Consider the following 17,648-nt stretch of genomic DNA (forward strand, 5'->3'; position numbering starts at 1 on the left):
TCTGTTTCTCTATGTTAGGTCATATAAGGGCAGGTTATTCAGATCCTGGGACGAAAGTGGCCTACCTGTGGCAAGGACGAGAGTAGGTACAGAGCTTTGACTAACATAGTCCTCACTCCAGATAGCTCTCACTTATTCTGAGGTCTGAGTGGTTTTCCAGTCCTTTCTAACTTTCTGCAATACACCCCCTCTCATCCCCAATGAAGGAACTATTAATCCCAGAAGCTAGGTAGTGTGTCCCTGTTACTGTTATATTTGTCTATTGATGGTACTATACACTATACAATCAAAAGTATTCAGACACTTCTATGTGCCGTCTTTGTGTTCTACAGTTTTCACTTGGATGCATATGACCCCAGTTGTTTTTGTGCACCAAAGCAAAACAAAACCAAATCAAACGGAATTCCCCACTGTACGTCATGAGAGCAGACCTGTCAGTATAAAAGGAGGTTGGAAGTATTATTTTGTCGGTAGAGAAGTAGTAACAGCAGAAGTGATCTAAACCAAGCCAAGGGCAGACTCCTGTACTGACGCATGGAGCACTGCGAAGGCGTGTTATAAAATATCCCATGAAATCAGCAGAAGAAATCACTTGTGACATCCAAGCTGCTACCAGCAGTCCAGCTATCAAAATGACTGTGCATAGGCAATAAAAATAATAGGGTACAATGTTTCACCAGCTCCTCATAAACACAAATTTCTGTAGTCAATGGTAAATGACACTTCAGGTGCCATACAGAGAAATACCACTGAACAGTGGATGACTGGTAATGTGACCTGGAATGATGAATCACACTATACCCTGTGACAATTCAATGGGAGGGTTTGGTTTTGGCGAATGTTTGAAGAACATCACCTGCCACTAAGGTTAATGCTAACCGTGAAGTACGGAGGAGGTGATTTTATGGTGTGGGGGTGTTTTCATGGTTAGGGTGTGGTCCCCTTATTTCGCTTAAGAAAACACTATATGCAGTAGGATATGAACACATTTTACAGCACTGCATACAGTAGAGAACAGTTCAGACATGATGATTTTATCAGCATAATAATGCACCCTATCATACAGCAGCATCTGTGAGGTAATGGTTTGTGGAAATAACAGTACTGAAATGGACTGGCCTGCTCATGACTCTACCTGAATACCTTTGAGTTAAGTTATGAGGGGTACCTGGAAAGCCAGGTTACAAGATTTTTTACACAAACACAAATGCATATATTTCAATGAAACATACAGAAACGTTAGCATAGTAGATTTTACATCACCATTTAGGACAGGGAAAGTTAGTTTTGTGCGATATTCTGAGCACAAGTTACAGCTAGGCGTGGGCCGGATTGCAGTGAGTTACGCAAAGTAGAATAGAGGCCACAGGGCTGTCAAATTGCTGAAAGAGTATATGTAGCAGTTTTGCATGTCGCAAATCACAGGCAGAAGGGGCCCACTGGCCAACCTAGCGTGTTAGTAGTATGTGACACGAAGTGGCGTGTATGGCAAAATAGAGGCGCACGGCTGATTATAAATAGGTGCGGGATTCTAATGAGATTCATTCAAATGTGGCAGCTCTCCTGGATGGTGGGGCGTGTCACACCACCAGCTACACGCAGCAGCAGATGGGGAGCCAACATTCCAGTCCACTGCGGGTCGCTGGTTCGACCCTCTGAGGTCGGCACGGGGTATGTAGCCAGCTAGCAGCGGGCCACTCCATGGCTCGCTACCACGGGCAGACATCCTGGCTTCCAACACGTACTGGAGGCATCCTAAGTTGAAGGCCGCAGATTCAGATTCCGGATCGCATGGCACTTGTTGCCGCGATCTCAGCCATGCTGGCGAGAAGCACGCAGTTAGCTGCCTGCAGCTCACACTGAGCGGCGGTGAGTCGGCAGGGACGCAGACCGCTGAGTTGGCTGCCGGCATCCTGACGATGACGCAACTCCCCTGGTGCACAAGGCCGACACATAGCAGTGCATGCACGGGTCACTAAGGCAGCCATTCCGCACCAAGCCGTTTCGCAGACAGCGAAGTGATGTCCTCAGCACTGGGGGTCCCAGTGACACAGACTGAGGGGAACATGACACTGTAGTCGGAAACAATAAATCACTTAGAAAGCTCAGACGAGTCTTAATATGGTGACTTCTACCTCTTCCCGCTACATTTCATCATCCTGATACATTTGGTGGCAGAAGCTGCCACTACATTTGGTGTCAGAATAGTGGACGTCGTCTGTACGGTACGACATTTGAGCTCACCACCCACATTACATTCACAAGATGTGGTGAGTTTTGACCAGTTTTCTTTTGAGTATTGGGCATTTTCTTCCCTTTTTCTGTTTTTGAGTATTGCTCATGGCATGCCATTGTAGATGTTTTGTGTAGGCATACTTTTTTTGTCAGAATAAGTCTTAGTGTATTTGGGGCAGTAAGATTTTTTTTTTTTTTTTGGTGGCATTTAATTACTTTTGTATTGTTTTAGTATGATGTTACCAAGTATGATGATACTGAGGTGTAGGGAGTTGGGTTATTCTTGTACTTAAATGTTTTGTTTTGGAACTAACTGGGTATGATAGCAACACAATGGCAGAGTCAGGGTTGTGAGGTGTGTTGGAACCAGGAGCGATATGGATTTTGTTAGAAAAAGTAGCACAATTGACAGCAGACAATATGCAGTTGAGAAATGAATTAACATCTAGAAGTGAGCGGGAAACCACATCTGATCAGTTTTTGTTGCAAGGGTGCAGGAGACTGATCCAGCTGCCGCAAGTTTTATTATTCTATTTTCTTGCAAGGTATCTGAGGATGTGCGTTCGTTTGTGGAGGACTCTGAGACTTCAGCAGTGATGAATAGTTGGTCTGATGAGCAGTTGTTACATATAGCCAAGATTAGATTAATGGGTGAAGCAAAAACATATGTAAGGTGTTCTGAGGCATTAAGGAAGGCAGGACAGTTTAAGCAGTTAAAGGAGGGGCTTTTACAAAGGTACAAAAAACAGAATAGCTATCAGTACTTTAGAGAAAGGTTAAGTACAATGGCAAAGAGACAGGGAGACAATGGAGAAACTTGTGGACAGGTATTGAGTCAGAGAGATGAAGCAAATAGTGATCTGTTGCAGGAGGCCGAGCAAAGGGCACTTGATGTATGTCACGGAAAGTGCGTGAAGGGACTCCGAAAGATTTGTATTCGGCCATTCAGCTGGTAATTCAATGTGAGGAAATAGACGTGGCAACAGGGGTACGCGAGAGGCAAACAGTGTTTACAGTGGGTGTGAAATGTTTTAAGTGTGGTCGTATGAGACATGTGCAGAGGCAATGTTCCCAGTCACCGAGGAATAAAGGAAGGGGTGGAAATTGGCAGTGAAGGGGACGGAGAAGTGGAGATAGGAGAGGTGGACAAGTGTTAAACGGCAGAGGGGGCCCAAGACCCAACCAAGGGAGCTCCTGTTTCATTTCAATGCTACGAATACGTATGCAGAGGTGGCATGTTCAGTGGTAGGATCCATAGGAACTAAAAAGTTTAAGATTTTGTTGGACACAGGGATGCAAGTGTAAGTGGCAACTAGGAATATAATGGGATGAAAGAAACTAGACCCACCATGTTATAGGCTGCATGGAGTGGGGGTCGGTGACAGTTGACTTTCGAATAGAGAAAGTCTGATTTAATGCATGCATGGAGGTAGTACCATGGGTAAGCAATGGCTACGACATGATCCTAGGAGTAGATTTCTTGCATCAACATCATGCCAGAATTGACCTTGGACAGCGAACTGTGGAACTTGGTGGAATGTTATTTCAGCTAGGGGAAACTGTTGTCAATGCAGAACTGTCGCGAGGGGTGTTCAACGTAATGAACAAACCAATTGAACCGCATACATTAGCATTAAGGCTTAATTCACATGAGTGTGTGTCTAGTGGCATCGGGAAGTCACTTTGGGTAAGTGTGGAGTCAAATCTACCTGTGGGTACAACATGTGTTATTGAGCATTGGAGGATAATGAAGGTTTGAGTCCGTTGCGTTGTTTTGTGAAACATAATGTTGTACACGTACAGGAGGGGAACGATGGGTGAGTAGTTCCCGTGAATGTGGATAATTTTAGCGCTGTAGACGCGAATTTGAGGAAAGGAGTTTTAGTATCAAAGTTGGATGTGCCAGATGAAGAAGACTGGTGTTCAAGAGGTAGGTGAAGCAATCAACCACTAACTGCTGATAGAACTGCATTGGGTGACAAAATTAAGCATTTGAAAGGAGAAGAAAGAGAGCATATGGAAGAATTATTGTGGGAATTTAAGGATTTGTTTTTTCCACAAGGGCCGTTACCAGCAACTCCATTAGTTCAACATAGGATACCAACGGGGAATGAAGCACCTGTTTTCCATAAACCATACAGAATACTGAGGTATTTCCAGCTGATTGTGGAGGATTTCTTGATCGGCAGCTTGTGGGACAGTATTATAGAACATAGTAATAATTGCAGGGGAGCAGGCCTAAAAAAATCTATAGATGGAACTAAGAAATACAGGTTCTATTGTGACTACTGACACCTCAATAATAAGACAGTAATGGATGCATAACCCATTCCAAACATGTCGGAGACTTTGGGTCACTTAGGACAGTGCCAGCACTTTTCTACAATGGGTTTGACAAGTGGTTATCATCAGTTTAGAGGTGGCTCCAGAGGATCGTACAAAAACTGCTTTCTCTACACCTGGAGGCCATTACCAGAACATTAGAATGCCATTTGATTAGAAAAGTGCTCCGGCAATGTTTCAGAGGTTGCTAGACAGTGTCTTGAGGGGTTTGAAACTATGGCAGTGTCTGGTGTATTTGGATGACATTATAGTGTTTTCAAGTAGTATGGAGCAACATAGACAGCAGTTAAGGGAAGTCTTTATGGGGTTAAGAGCAGCTCGTTCAATGTTGAGCCTGGAGAAGTGTCATTTTGCATTAGAAGAAGTAAAATATTTGGGTCATATTATCAGTAAGGACAGAGTGCGAACAGATCCGAGGTTGGTACAGGCTGTAAGATTTTCGGGAACCGAAAACAGTTAAGGAAGTGCAGTCATTCATCAGAATTTGCAATTTCTATCAAAAGTTCGTGAAGGGTTTTGCAGATTTAGCACAGCCGTTGACGCGATTGTTAAGGAAGGGTATGAAATTTGAGTGGACACAAGAATGTCAGAAAGGGACTGACAAACTGAAAGAACGGTTAACATCAAGTCCAGTTCTTGTGTTTCCAGATTTTGAAAAGGAGTTTATACTAGCATGTGATGCATCGAATCAAGTGTTAGGATGTGTTCTTAGTTAGGAAACTGATGGGAAATAACAACCAGTAGCCTATGCATCTAGGCAGTTGAATGCAGCAGAGAGGAATTACTCAACAACTGAGAGGGAGGTGCTTAGCATAATCTATGGAATCACATATTTTAAGCGTTAATTATATGGGAGAAGATTTCGGGTAGTGACAGATCATGCTGCATTGAAGTGGTTGTTGGGGTTGAAGGATCCGTCCACTAGACTCGCTGGATGGGCTGTGAGGCTTAGTGAATTCAACTATGAGGTGGTGCACAAGCCTGGGCAGAATCATAGTAATACGGATGCACTAAGTAGAAAGGTGACAAAAGTAGAAATCATAGGTTATGACCTAGCGGTATGGCAAGAATTACAGAATGCGGGCAACGATTGTAAACTGTATCGGACACAGCCACAATTTAATATGTAAGATGGTCGTCTGTGCAGGGAAACAAAGTTAGGGCCAGGGTAGTAGTGCCAGCGAGGCTGAGAGATGAGGTTTTAAAGGAAGCACATGATCACTTGTTATCTGGTCATGGCAGGTGTAGAGCGATGAATAGGAGAGTGGCAGAGAGGTATTGGTGGAAAGGTAGGAAAGTAGATGTGGATGAGTAATTCAAGAACTGTATACCATGTGCGCAGAGAGCAGATTTGAGCTGAAAACAGATAGAGCTACAACAATTCCGGAAGTGATATGTTCATTCTTTATGCTGGGGATTGATGTCTTAGGACCTTTTGGGTGAACACCATCAGGGAACAGATTCGTTCTGAGAATAATAGACCATTTTTCAAGGTATGTGGAGATAGTGGCTATGCCAAATCAACTGGCAGCAATGGTCGTGCAAGCGTTAGTAAACAACTGGATTTTGAAGTTGGTGTACCGGAGACAATAATTACTGACCAAGGGACCAACTTCATGTCGGATTTAATGAAGGAGCTGTGTAAATTGTTGAACATAAAGACGTTGAGGACGAGTGAGTTGTATCCACAAGCCAACGGAAGGACAGAACGGGTGCACAGAACAATTGGGAAGATGCTGAGTTTTTATGTGGATTCTCATCACCATCAGTGGGGCAAGTATTTGAAGCACATTGTATGCGCATACAATGCAAAATTCCATACAAATACTAGTTTGTCTCCATATGAGGTAGTGTATGGGCGAAAAATGCTGTCACCGTTTGATTTAGTGAGGGTACAGAAAGGAAGGACCTGTGAATTTGTACATCAATTCACAAGGACAATTTGGGATGTTTGGAAACGGATACAAAAGGCGAATACAAAGGCTTTGGAAAGGAAGGAAGATGCAGTAAAGTGGAAAGGAAGTTTGCTGCAGTATAGAGGGGGGCAATGGGTAATGCTGTCCAGCCCCTATATGCAAAAAGGGCAAACGAAGAAGTTCCTCATGAGGTATCAAGGGCCATACCAAGTTGTTGAAACCACATGCCCCGTTAATATTAAGCTTCAGCTGCCAACTAGAACGACGACAGTACACATTGGGTGGTTATGGCCATTTAAGGGTTGCCTGGATGTGCTTCCAGGCATGTTACCAGAAGGAATGAGGAAGAAAGGTAGAGTGAAGAGAGGTGCTAAGCACAGAGAAAACCAGGAAGATAGAGTACAGCATGAAGTACCGTATGCTTTGCGATCTAGAAAGTTTTAGAGTATTTGTAGTTTTTTTTGTTTTCCTGTCATGTATCACAGGGTTTGCTTAGAGTAATTAGGCATTATATTTTCATATGTTGTATGTTTTTTTTTAATATAGCCCACTGCGGACAGCAGTCCTTTTGAAGAGGGAGAAAGGGTGATGGTGATCCCTGTCCTCAGGTCCCTGAAAGGGGGAGTGTTGTTGGTGATTCATCTCTTCACCACCAGGGTGGACACCTTACAGGTGCAGCACCTGGATGGGGTGTGCTATACTCAAGGCAGGAAGATGTGGTGGTGTTGAGTCACCAGTGGGCATTAAAGTTAGTATAGAACATATGGGAAATGCGGAATGAAGTAAGGAGGCTTGAGGAAGTGTTCGAAGAGTTTAGGCAATGTGCAGAGGGCAAGGGAATGCTGAAGGAAGTTGCAGGGGAGTGTAAGAAATTGCATGAGGCTTATAAGACACTAAGGAAGCAGGTGGGGTGGATGGAGGAAGTGGTACCACGGGTAAGACAGAAACGAGGATGGCTGAACGCAGGGGGGAAAATTTTAAAGACAGTTTTTGGAACTGCAGACGAAGGCGATATAAAAGAACTGAACAATATGATGGAAGCAGTGACGCAACTTGCAGAGGAGAGTAGGGCAACGGAAGCTTTGCATGCAACTCAGATAGGGACATTGGAAGGGGAAGTCCTGAATAACATACGGTTGCTCCGCGCATTAGCAGGGCAGGTAGTGGAATATGCTAAGGTGTCAGAAGACATAACAAATTGTAACCTGGGAACCCTACAGGGCATCTAGAAGTACTAGATAGCAGGGTGGTGTTAACCAGACTTTTGCAAGGAGTAGCTGACAGTGTGTGGGATGTACAGGGAGTAATAACGAATCTGAAAGAAGCACTGCATCACATACTGCAAGGCCAGATGAGTACTGATTTGTTACTGCCAGACCAATATTTACGTGGGTTGCACAAGGCACAGAAGGAACTACTGTTAGGGTTATATTTAATAATGGAGCCCAGCGAGCAAAATTTGCCATTTTTCTACCATGTTGCAACAGTAAGGGTAACAACCGACTGCCCTCGACTGTATATTTTGGTCCAATTCCTGGTTATAGGAAAGAACACGAGGTTTCAGTGTTACACGGTCCACCCATACCCAGTGAAGTGGGGAGCGTTGAGCAAGTTTGTGGAAGTAAAACTAAAGAGGTATTGCTGATCTCTGCAACTAGAAACCGTTACGCTGACATGGCTAGGAAGGAATTACGAAGCTGCAATAGAGGGAAGGTAACGGTATATCCAGCTGGGGTGGTGGGTACCAATCAGGACACATGCACGTTGCAGTTATTTTTAGCCAGGGGGAAAGGAATAGACTGTGCAAGGGACATTGCAGAGCCAAAATTGAGCTTGCCACGGGTCGAGATGCATTGGAGCATCTCCACCTACGAGAAGTTGGTAGTAGTACCAAGTTGTTTTGAGCAGGGAGTATTTGCAGAAGAGAAACATGTAGAGCTCGAGGGGAGCAGAATTTTAATCAATGGAACTAAGTGTAACATAATAGGACCAACCTTCCACCTGCCAGCATCAATTTCAGGAGTCACGCAATTGAATGTTATGCAGTCACAGCTGTACTGGCCAGAAGCCACTTTAGAGATTTTGCCAAGGTAGAATCTGACCTTGTTAAATCAAACTCTGGAGCCAGGTCTGTTGAGATGAATGTTATGCAGTCACAGCTGTACTGGCCAGAAGCCACTTTGGAGATTTTGCCAAGGTAGAATCTGACCTTGTTAAATCAAACTCTGGAGCCAGGTCTGTTGAGATCCGTAAACTAGTTCATTTTAGAGCAATAGAGGTGCATATCAGCTGAACAGCTTGTGCAACATGTCACTCAGTATAGGGAAAGGCAACAGCAAATAACGATAATTTGTAGCACCTCTGTGCCAAGTGTCATCACAGCCTTAACTTTGTTATGTGTTGTTTTCTTTCTGATCAGGCGCAGAGCTAATTCCAAGAGGGAACCAGGGGGAGTCCAAGTCCCAGTGGATTGGATACCGAGAGCATGAGATGAGTAGGTAAGGGGTTGATCGAGCAGTGGTTGCCCAGAAAGGAATTTTTACGTTTTGTTTCATGTCATGGGTTTAAGGGGCATTAGACCACATTTAAGTTTTCTAATAGTAAGAAAATATGCCATAGGTACCAACCTAAACAAGTTGAGAGCTAGTTAAGGATCGACCTGAGGACTGGGTCTTTCCAAACAGGGGAATAATGTCAGGTTACCCTCCATTCAGAGGCTCTTGCATGCAGCAACTGTTATTTTGACTTGTAAATAATAGATTTCAGCTATCAGTTGTCCTTTGGAATTTTTATTGGCAGATCTAGATTTCAGCTAGAAACTAGCCATTCTCAGTGCACATCATTTGGTCAATGCATTCAATGAACTGTGGACAAAGCCTGACCAACAGGCATTACAAGCATTGACCAAAAATGATGTGCATTGAGAATGGCTAGTTTCTAGCTGAAATCTAGATCTGCCAATAAAAATTCCAAAGGACAACTGATAGCTGAAATCTATTATTTACAAGGGGAATAATGTATCGGCACCACCATTTAGGATAGGGAAAGTTAGTTTTGTGCAATATTCTGAGCACAAGTTACAGCCAGGTGTGGGCCTGAATGCAGTGAGTTATGCATACCAATGGTTGTGAAGCAGAATAGAGGCCACAGGGCTGTCAAATTGCTGAAAGAGTATATGTAGTGGTTTTGCATGTCACAAATCACAGGCAGAAGGTGCCCATTGGCCAACCTAGCGTGTTAGGAAGAAGAACAGAGAGAATAGGAGGATGACCTGCTGCAGGTTACCAGAAAATGGTGACCATCAGCTCAATATTAACAGATTTGTCCAAGCTGTTTTTCAGGAGAAGGATGAGAAGAAGTTGGTGTTGATTAAGAAGAAAATTGAGGAGGGGCAAGTTGTCAAACCATATCTGGTGAATACGATATTGCAGTGCCTGTGTTATTCTGATTATAATGCCAAGTTCCTGAATGCCATTATGAAATACATTAAATCAATTCACAATTGCGAATAAGGGCTACTGTCAGCTGTTGAATGGAATGATGACAATGAAAATTTGTGCTGGACTGGGGCTCAAACCTGGATTTCCCATTTATCATGAGCAGTCACCTTACCATTTGGCTACCCATGCACGAGCGACGGCCAGATCCAAACTTCCACATGTCGTCAACCATGCGTGTACGACCTGTACTCATACAGTCATTATGTATATTCCTGTATAGGTCAGACGTTGTACTTGAAAGTCACTTGCCCAGTATTGGCAGATAAATACGATATTCAGTGTCCTTGTTATCCTGATTACGATGCAAAGTTCCTTTAGACATGCATGGGTTTCCCACTTATCACAAGCAGTCGCCTTACCATTTGGTTACCATGCACAGCTCACGGCCATACCCAAACTTTCATGCGTAGATGCATGTTTGACAACATATGGAAGTTAGACCTCTTTTGCACATTGTGATAATGCTTGACACAGAGAACCTTTTCATGCCTCATGCACAGGGGTTCTTGCATGCTCGAATTATCTGGATTTTATAGATGACTGGCACAGCTTTCTCATACGCAATCAAAGTATAACCTAACGTTGACATTTGTATGGGCCCCTTTAATGTTAATTAATTTTACAAAGAATCCCTCTCAGTTTTCCTCATTTTTGGTACCACCTGGAGATGGGATTTACATTCTGAAACCTTGGTCATGTGTATGATTTTAGCCAAATAAAGGATTTGTCAAGTACAGCTGAAGTGTATTTATACATCATGAAAAATAATCCACTTGTCCCTATGTACCTACATTTAGGGATGAGTTGCAGTTTTTTGTGACAGTTAGTGATCTAAAGTTCTCCTTGATAACCAACAAGGCTTACAATCATAACTGGTATGTAGGTTCCTTTTGTTAACTGAGTAGCCCTTTGTAACTGACAAAAGCTTCACACTTTAAGTGTGCATCTTGAATGATGACTGGGGCATGCATCCGACATTACACGAAAGAAAGCCCTGAGCTGACTAGCGCCCAAATGAGTTGGCCACTGATGATGACATCACTGAGATTGCCTGACATCTTCATGACTGTCATCTACGAAGGATTTTCATCTGTGGCAGCCTCACTTCTATGGATGGTCACCTCCATTACTTTTCCTGAAGTCTGCAGTTAGGTAAGGTAGTGGTGCAGTGATTCGACAATTTCTGTGTAAATTCTAGAACCACTCAGCCTTCTACCGTCTCGAACACACAATATTCTGGATATGAGTGTGGGATGGTAGAATCCTACCTACTGCACGTCATGTTTGTGTGTGCAGGTTTAAAATCAGTCGCAGGAAGAAACTAGACGTGGTGGACTAACGGCACCAACAGGTACCTGTCGGGCAATCCATAAATGTTTTAGTGAGTGTGTAAGGAAGAACCATGGAGTTTATATGTAGCTCTGTGCTTATTGGGTCATTGATATTGTTATTAAAACAAAGGCAGTTGAAAAAAGAACTCTTGAAAATTTTTGACGTAACCTTGCTATAGGCAAGACTTATTTTCTGATTTATGTTAAGAAAAGTTATGGTATCAAAGCCAGCTTTCTTTTAACTGTAATTTAATTTGTTTCTGACATTTGACTGTACAAGGGACTTACCAGAAGTTATATATTTATGTTGAAAGTGAGAGTTTTATTATGTATGAAAGTCAAATACATCGGTTTCCAGCAGCCGGTTATCCAGTAAAGAAGATTGACTGCAAATTCCAAGTAAATCACCTCGTAAAGAAGTGGGAGGTGGTTTGGGGGAATAAACCGAAATAACCCAGATTCACACTCACACTTTAGGTAAGAAACGTTAGAGTGGTAAACCCGTATAGTGATGGGTAATGTCTATGGCATGTTTAGGAACAACATCACCCAGTGCAGCAATATGCTCCATCCCACAGATCACCTATAATCGCAATTGACTGTCATGAATAGAAATATTGTGATGGTTCACATCTAGTGACATAGTTGTTATATAAAAATGCTCTTTCTCTCCAGTAGCTTACAATGTTACCATGGTGCCCACAGTGGTAACACACTGGTGTGTTTTCCTCTACAAAGGTCTGTTCTTCTACTGGGCATTATACTTGGTGTATGTGTTAATTCTACCTATGTTAGATGAGTGCTGGGTTGTCATGTGATGGCTACAGTGTGAGTCTGAGTTGGCAGAGTCCATTCTTCCTGAAGCATTCAGAGGGTGGCATAAATTGGTGTTGAAGATTGATACACCTGTTCAACATTCTCTATTACTTCCTGATGTATTGAGTTCAAATTTAGGGCTGCTGTCTCTTGCTTGCCCAGTCTGACAGTTCTGGTTGCCATAAAATACTTCTCTCTTCTCTCACTAATGTGTGAATGAAAGGGGCATGGTTGAGATGGTCTTCTCCACAGAAATCGCATTCTGGAGCTGGTCATACTGTTTTCATCCAAATCTTTTCTGCTGCGTTTCCTTTATGTGCTGGCACCGCTTTATGAATTCTTCAGTTGTTGTGATATTCTTTACTGGAAGAGATTGCTGTGTTTTTTCTGCAACTCCTTTCTTCAAGCATTAGATTTTATCAGCTTCTGTCATACTCAGATTCACAATGTGGCATAGGATCAAAATATTCTCTACGTATGACTGTCATTTCCCCATGATGTTGGGCCCTGTTCTTTAATTTTTCTTCCTCTAAGCAGACTTCCTCTTGATTGCTGACAAATATTTTCTTCAGCTTGGCCTGAAATTTATCCCAGATATTGAGCTTCTCCTTGATATTCTCAAATTAATGCTGTGCTGTGCCATCCAAGTAAAAGTACATGTTAGCCAAAATTGTTTGAATCCTTTCAGCCATTTCTTCGGATCCTGAGCAACATTCCAAGAGGATGCTGGTGGAGGCCTGATGTCCAGCTGACTTACTGCTAGCTTTGAATCCATTGGTCTCCTGGGTATATATAGACTGTGAGAATGATGTACTGCTTGTATTCTGATCCCTATCTGTATAGGCAATGGCTTTTATATTGTCTAATTGGAGACATGATGATGCAGATTATTTGGAGTACCCAGCGCATCCACCAAACAATGTCACTTTGTAACCACACTCTAGATCAGATTTGAAAGCAGGGTCATTAAAGACATACAACACTTAGCACTGAAGGCAGATATGTTATGTACATCAATGTACAGCCACAAACAGAACTGAACTGCTGCACGAAGAGTACAGCTATTATACAAACATAAAATATTCCAGAATATACAAACATTACAAGCATAAGATATTTCAAGAACCTTCCAAAAATGATAATTACTAAATAACAAAAATAATTGCTGGTGGTCGGGTTTGAGCTGGTGAGCCACAGCATGTTAGCCGGCGATGCTAAACAGTATGCCACACTGCATGTGCCACAGCTTGTGGCAATATTTACATCCATGCACCTCGTTCATGAAATCCTGGTATTTGTTTTTAATTGCAAGTGTCGCATTTATGTGCAATAAATATAATTAAAATTAATTAAATAAATTACAGGAATGAGGCTGAGTATGTCCATAACAACTGCCGATATTTCATTCTAAAGGCACAAATGCCTGTATCATCTGTTGAAATACTGGAATTTATCATAGACATTTCCTGGCGGCATTCCTGTTAAGTTATTTTTCAGTATGCCAGGAGAAGCTTCATCTTCATAGCACGACCTTTGACAATTATCAACCACTACATCAAATGGGATTGATCTAATCACACACTACACCTGCATATTTCTAATGTCATAGCTTCAGATTCAAGTTTCATGGTTCTAATGCTTCTTGTGTCCAAACTGTATCAGGTTTTTATGAGCAGTTTCACTTCTATTATTCTGTATCACTGCACACAGTCACTGCATTATCAGATACGAGTCGTGCCATTACTAACACTTCCCTTCCACAGATTTCTTTATATGAGGAAATGGTGAAAGTCAGAGGGTGCTAAATATGGTGGATTTTCTAACAATTTGTACTTCAAATCCCTTAGTTTTCCCATTGACAAATCACCTTTGATGCTAGTGTATTGTTTGATGAAAAATTATTTTATTTATTTCATGATCCAAGCTTATTTTTCATGTTCTTTTTCCACCCAGGAAGGAAGGAAGAAAGTTATAAGAACCTGTAATATAACTGATGTGTTGAAGAGTAATGAACTGTCTGATACTGTCATATTACGAACCATCTCGTACCCGTGAATGTGTGACTAAAACATTTCCTTTTTAAACTTATTGTATGAAGTAAAGAGTAACATTATGCCAAAGAATAATAATTGCGTAACAGTTTATATGCATTCGAGATCTGAAAACATATTTTTATGTTGTATGTAATAAAAAAGACACTCTAATATTGTATAAACCATTGCTTAATAATGTCAACTGATATGTTTTACATGAAAAACAGACAAAGATGGTTAAAACAGACATATAAATAAATAAAATGTTTAAACAAATGTGGGCAACTGTTTGGGCCTAACAGCAATGCTGCTCCAGTGGGGCCCACCTCTTTTGTGGGTATGTGTGTGGCCTACATGGGGCTCTGAGCCATTGCAGTTGTTCTTCTCTTCCAGACTGCATTCCCTGCCCCATATCCCCTCCTTCCCATCATAGCTCCTCTGCCTCCTGCCACCCACCTTGCATGATGTTCCCCTTTGTGATGATCCAACTATTCTCTTTGCTCCACTATTCCCTTTCTCTCTTTGTGTCTCATGTTTCCACTCTCCCCTTTTTTTTCAGCCGTCTCTGTTCCCTCTTGGAGTTTGACCTTCCTTCGTCAATTGTTACAAAAGTGTAGGCCATTTGGGAAAGAAATCCCTCCAAAGCATCTCTGGCATTGGTTCCTCTCCTCACCCACCATTCCGCCTTCCTTCCCCACCCCAGCCTACCCCTCTCACTATATCACCAGCACGTGTAGCCAGTCTGTGTAGCGAGGCTGTTATGTACCCATCTGGGTGGGCCCACTGACAGCACAGGGATCGCATTGCCGGTAGTTGAGCTGTCACACCATCTGTGTATGCTAAGGAGTGGTTGCTCGTGTTTCTGGGGCGTCGGAACTGCCAGTAATGACCACCGTCACAGGTGGCACTTGCTGTGGCTGGGTGGTGCCCACAGGGTGAACCCATGATTGGAGTGGATGGTACCAGGGTGGACACAATGCATGTGAAGCATGCTAATGGAGGATCTCCATACTTCTGGCTGATCTTCTGTGGCTGCAGCTATCTCTCTGCTTCTACTTTACTTCCTTGGCTTTCCCTCCCTAGCCACCCCTGGGTGGAATGCCAAGCCTGCTGGCTTGGAGGAAAATGCTTTCCCCATCACTTAATTTGTTCTAACACAGACGGGGAAACTTTCACCACTATCAAATCACTGTTTTTTGTAGACCATATTGAAGATAAGTTTGGTGAATTTGACTCAGAAAGAGGCAGTCTAGTTCCATATTGACTAAAACCTCTTCTACCAGTCAGTCAGCTTTCTTTTGTGCTTAGGAGACATCATAGTCACCACCACTCCACAAATGATGTAGGGCATTATCTTCCATAGGGACCTCCTTCTTCAATCTGATGAGGAACTCAGGACTAATCTGGCATGGTGCAGCATACATTTCCTTCAGCCAGTCCAGAGAGGTCTGAGGACAATCACATTGATACCAGCACTTTGATCCTGGGTTTCGAGGGGATACCCTCCTGGAAAAAGTCAAAGTTATGCTTTACTATTGCAAAGTGAAGCCTTGTAACATCTTATGTGCTGTTTTTGTTGTCTCCGTATTGGTCACATGTCTTTGTGATGTGAAGCAAATCTTGTTTGCGCCAGCTGCAGCCACCCTCTCCATGTGGGGAGATCTTGCAACCCCCACCAAAATGCATGAACTGTTCCAGCCAACTTTCTACTCACTTACCAGACTGCCTGATCTATGAAAAGGAAAGGAAGATTCAGGAATTTGAAACTCTCAACTGTCTTTCTCATTCTGAACCTTAACAGAAATTTGACCATCTACCTTTGCTTCTGTTGCATCCTTTCCTCCTGCTCCTGCTCCTGCTCCTGCTCCTCCTCCTCCTTTCTCCTTACCTCTGTCCTGCCCCCCTTTCCTTTCCTTTCCTCCTCCCTGGTTCCTCATAGAACCACTCCTCCTTGTCTGGAGAAGAAACCCTCTTCCCTGGCACCCACTGGGGATCGGGCTACCTATATGAGCCCCCCTCCCCGATAACTCCAGGACAAGAAGCCTGTTACTTCAAGTCAGGTGACAGACCTACACTCAGTGGGCCTCAAGGACACTTGTTCTCATTCGAATTCTGATATTGCTGCAACTCCTGACCACACCTACTCTCGCTCTCTGAAAGAAGAGAAGAAGAAGATGCGCACATCTCGGGATGAGGCCTCCTGACATCCCAGGAAGTGTTGCCCCCTCCCTCTCAATCAGCGTCTGATCTTACATTCATGGATGTCACTTTATACTTACTGGTGATGGACAGAGACTCAGCAGTGACCCATTCTGGCCTGTTCGACATCCGTCTAGGCTCTTATACTACTGTCTTCCAATGGAACTGTTATTAAAGTCTCTTCTTTCTCTCTGCTCTGTAGCTTATGTTGTATTGCAGGAATCCTGTTTTCTGGATACTCATTCACTGGTTCCTTCTGGTTTCTGAGCCTTCTGCCAGAATGATATCAGGCTTTGTGAGCCTTTGGTGGAGTCTGTACAGTGGTCTGCATGGACAATGTTAGTTCCCATGTCCTGCTTCATACTGTACTGGAAGTGGTGGTTGTTCAGGTCCATTTAGACTCTGCAGTAATGATTGCCATCTTTATCTGCCACCAGACTGGCCTCCTACATTCCTGCTCTTCCTGCCCTCCTTTGACAGCTGCCTCCCCCCTTCTTTCTCCTTGAGGATTTTAGCTTGATCCCTGCTTCTCGACACAGGAGTCCCCACACACTCTAGTGTGGCACACAGCACTTTCTCGGCGACTGATCTTTTCATCTGTAGCCCTCAGTTCCTCCCCTCCATTCAGTGTGGAGTTTGTGACAATTTGTGTGATGGTGATAATTTTCCAATCGTTTTATCATTTCTCCAGCATCATTCACCTGGAAGCCCTACAGGTGGGTCTTTACTAATATGGATTGGGATACCCTTTCCTCAGCTGCCATCACAATCCCTCCACCACATGATGACACTGATGACTCCATATGGAGTTTGGCCAACACCATCCTTTCGGCATCTGCTTTTGCAACTCCTTCTTCTTCCTATTATCTCCATTAGAAAACTTCCCTTGATAGAATCCCAAAATTGCTGCAGCTCTTAATGACCACCATAGTGCTTTCCAACACTAGAAAAAAAAACCATCTCTTGACCACAACCTGGCCTTTTAAATGGCTTCATGCCCAGGCCCGTTATCTTCTTAAACATCAGAAGCGGATTTGTTGGTAATGGTATGTCACAAGTATGGGCAAAGATCAGGCACATTTTTGGCTGCCATCATCCTTAAGGTGTCCCAGGAATTTCCCTGAGTGGTGTTATCCTCACCAGCCTGGACTCTTGTCGCTGACCGTTTTGCTCAGGTCTCAGCATCGGTACACTATCTGCCCATGTTCTGCCTTCTCAAACACTGTCTGGAATGACTCCCTTTATCTTTCATTTCCCATCACCTGGAGCCTTATA

The sequence above is a fragment of the Schistocerca piceifrons genome, chromosome 1, assembly GCF_021461385.2.
Source record: "Schistocerca piceifrons isolate TAMUIC-IGC-003096 chromosome 1, iqSchPice1.1, whole genome shotgun sequence".
Classification (NCBI taxonomy): domain Eukaryota; kingdom Metazoa; phylum Arthropoda; class Insecta; order Orthoptera; family Acrididae; genus Schistocerca; species Schistocerca piceifrons.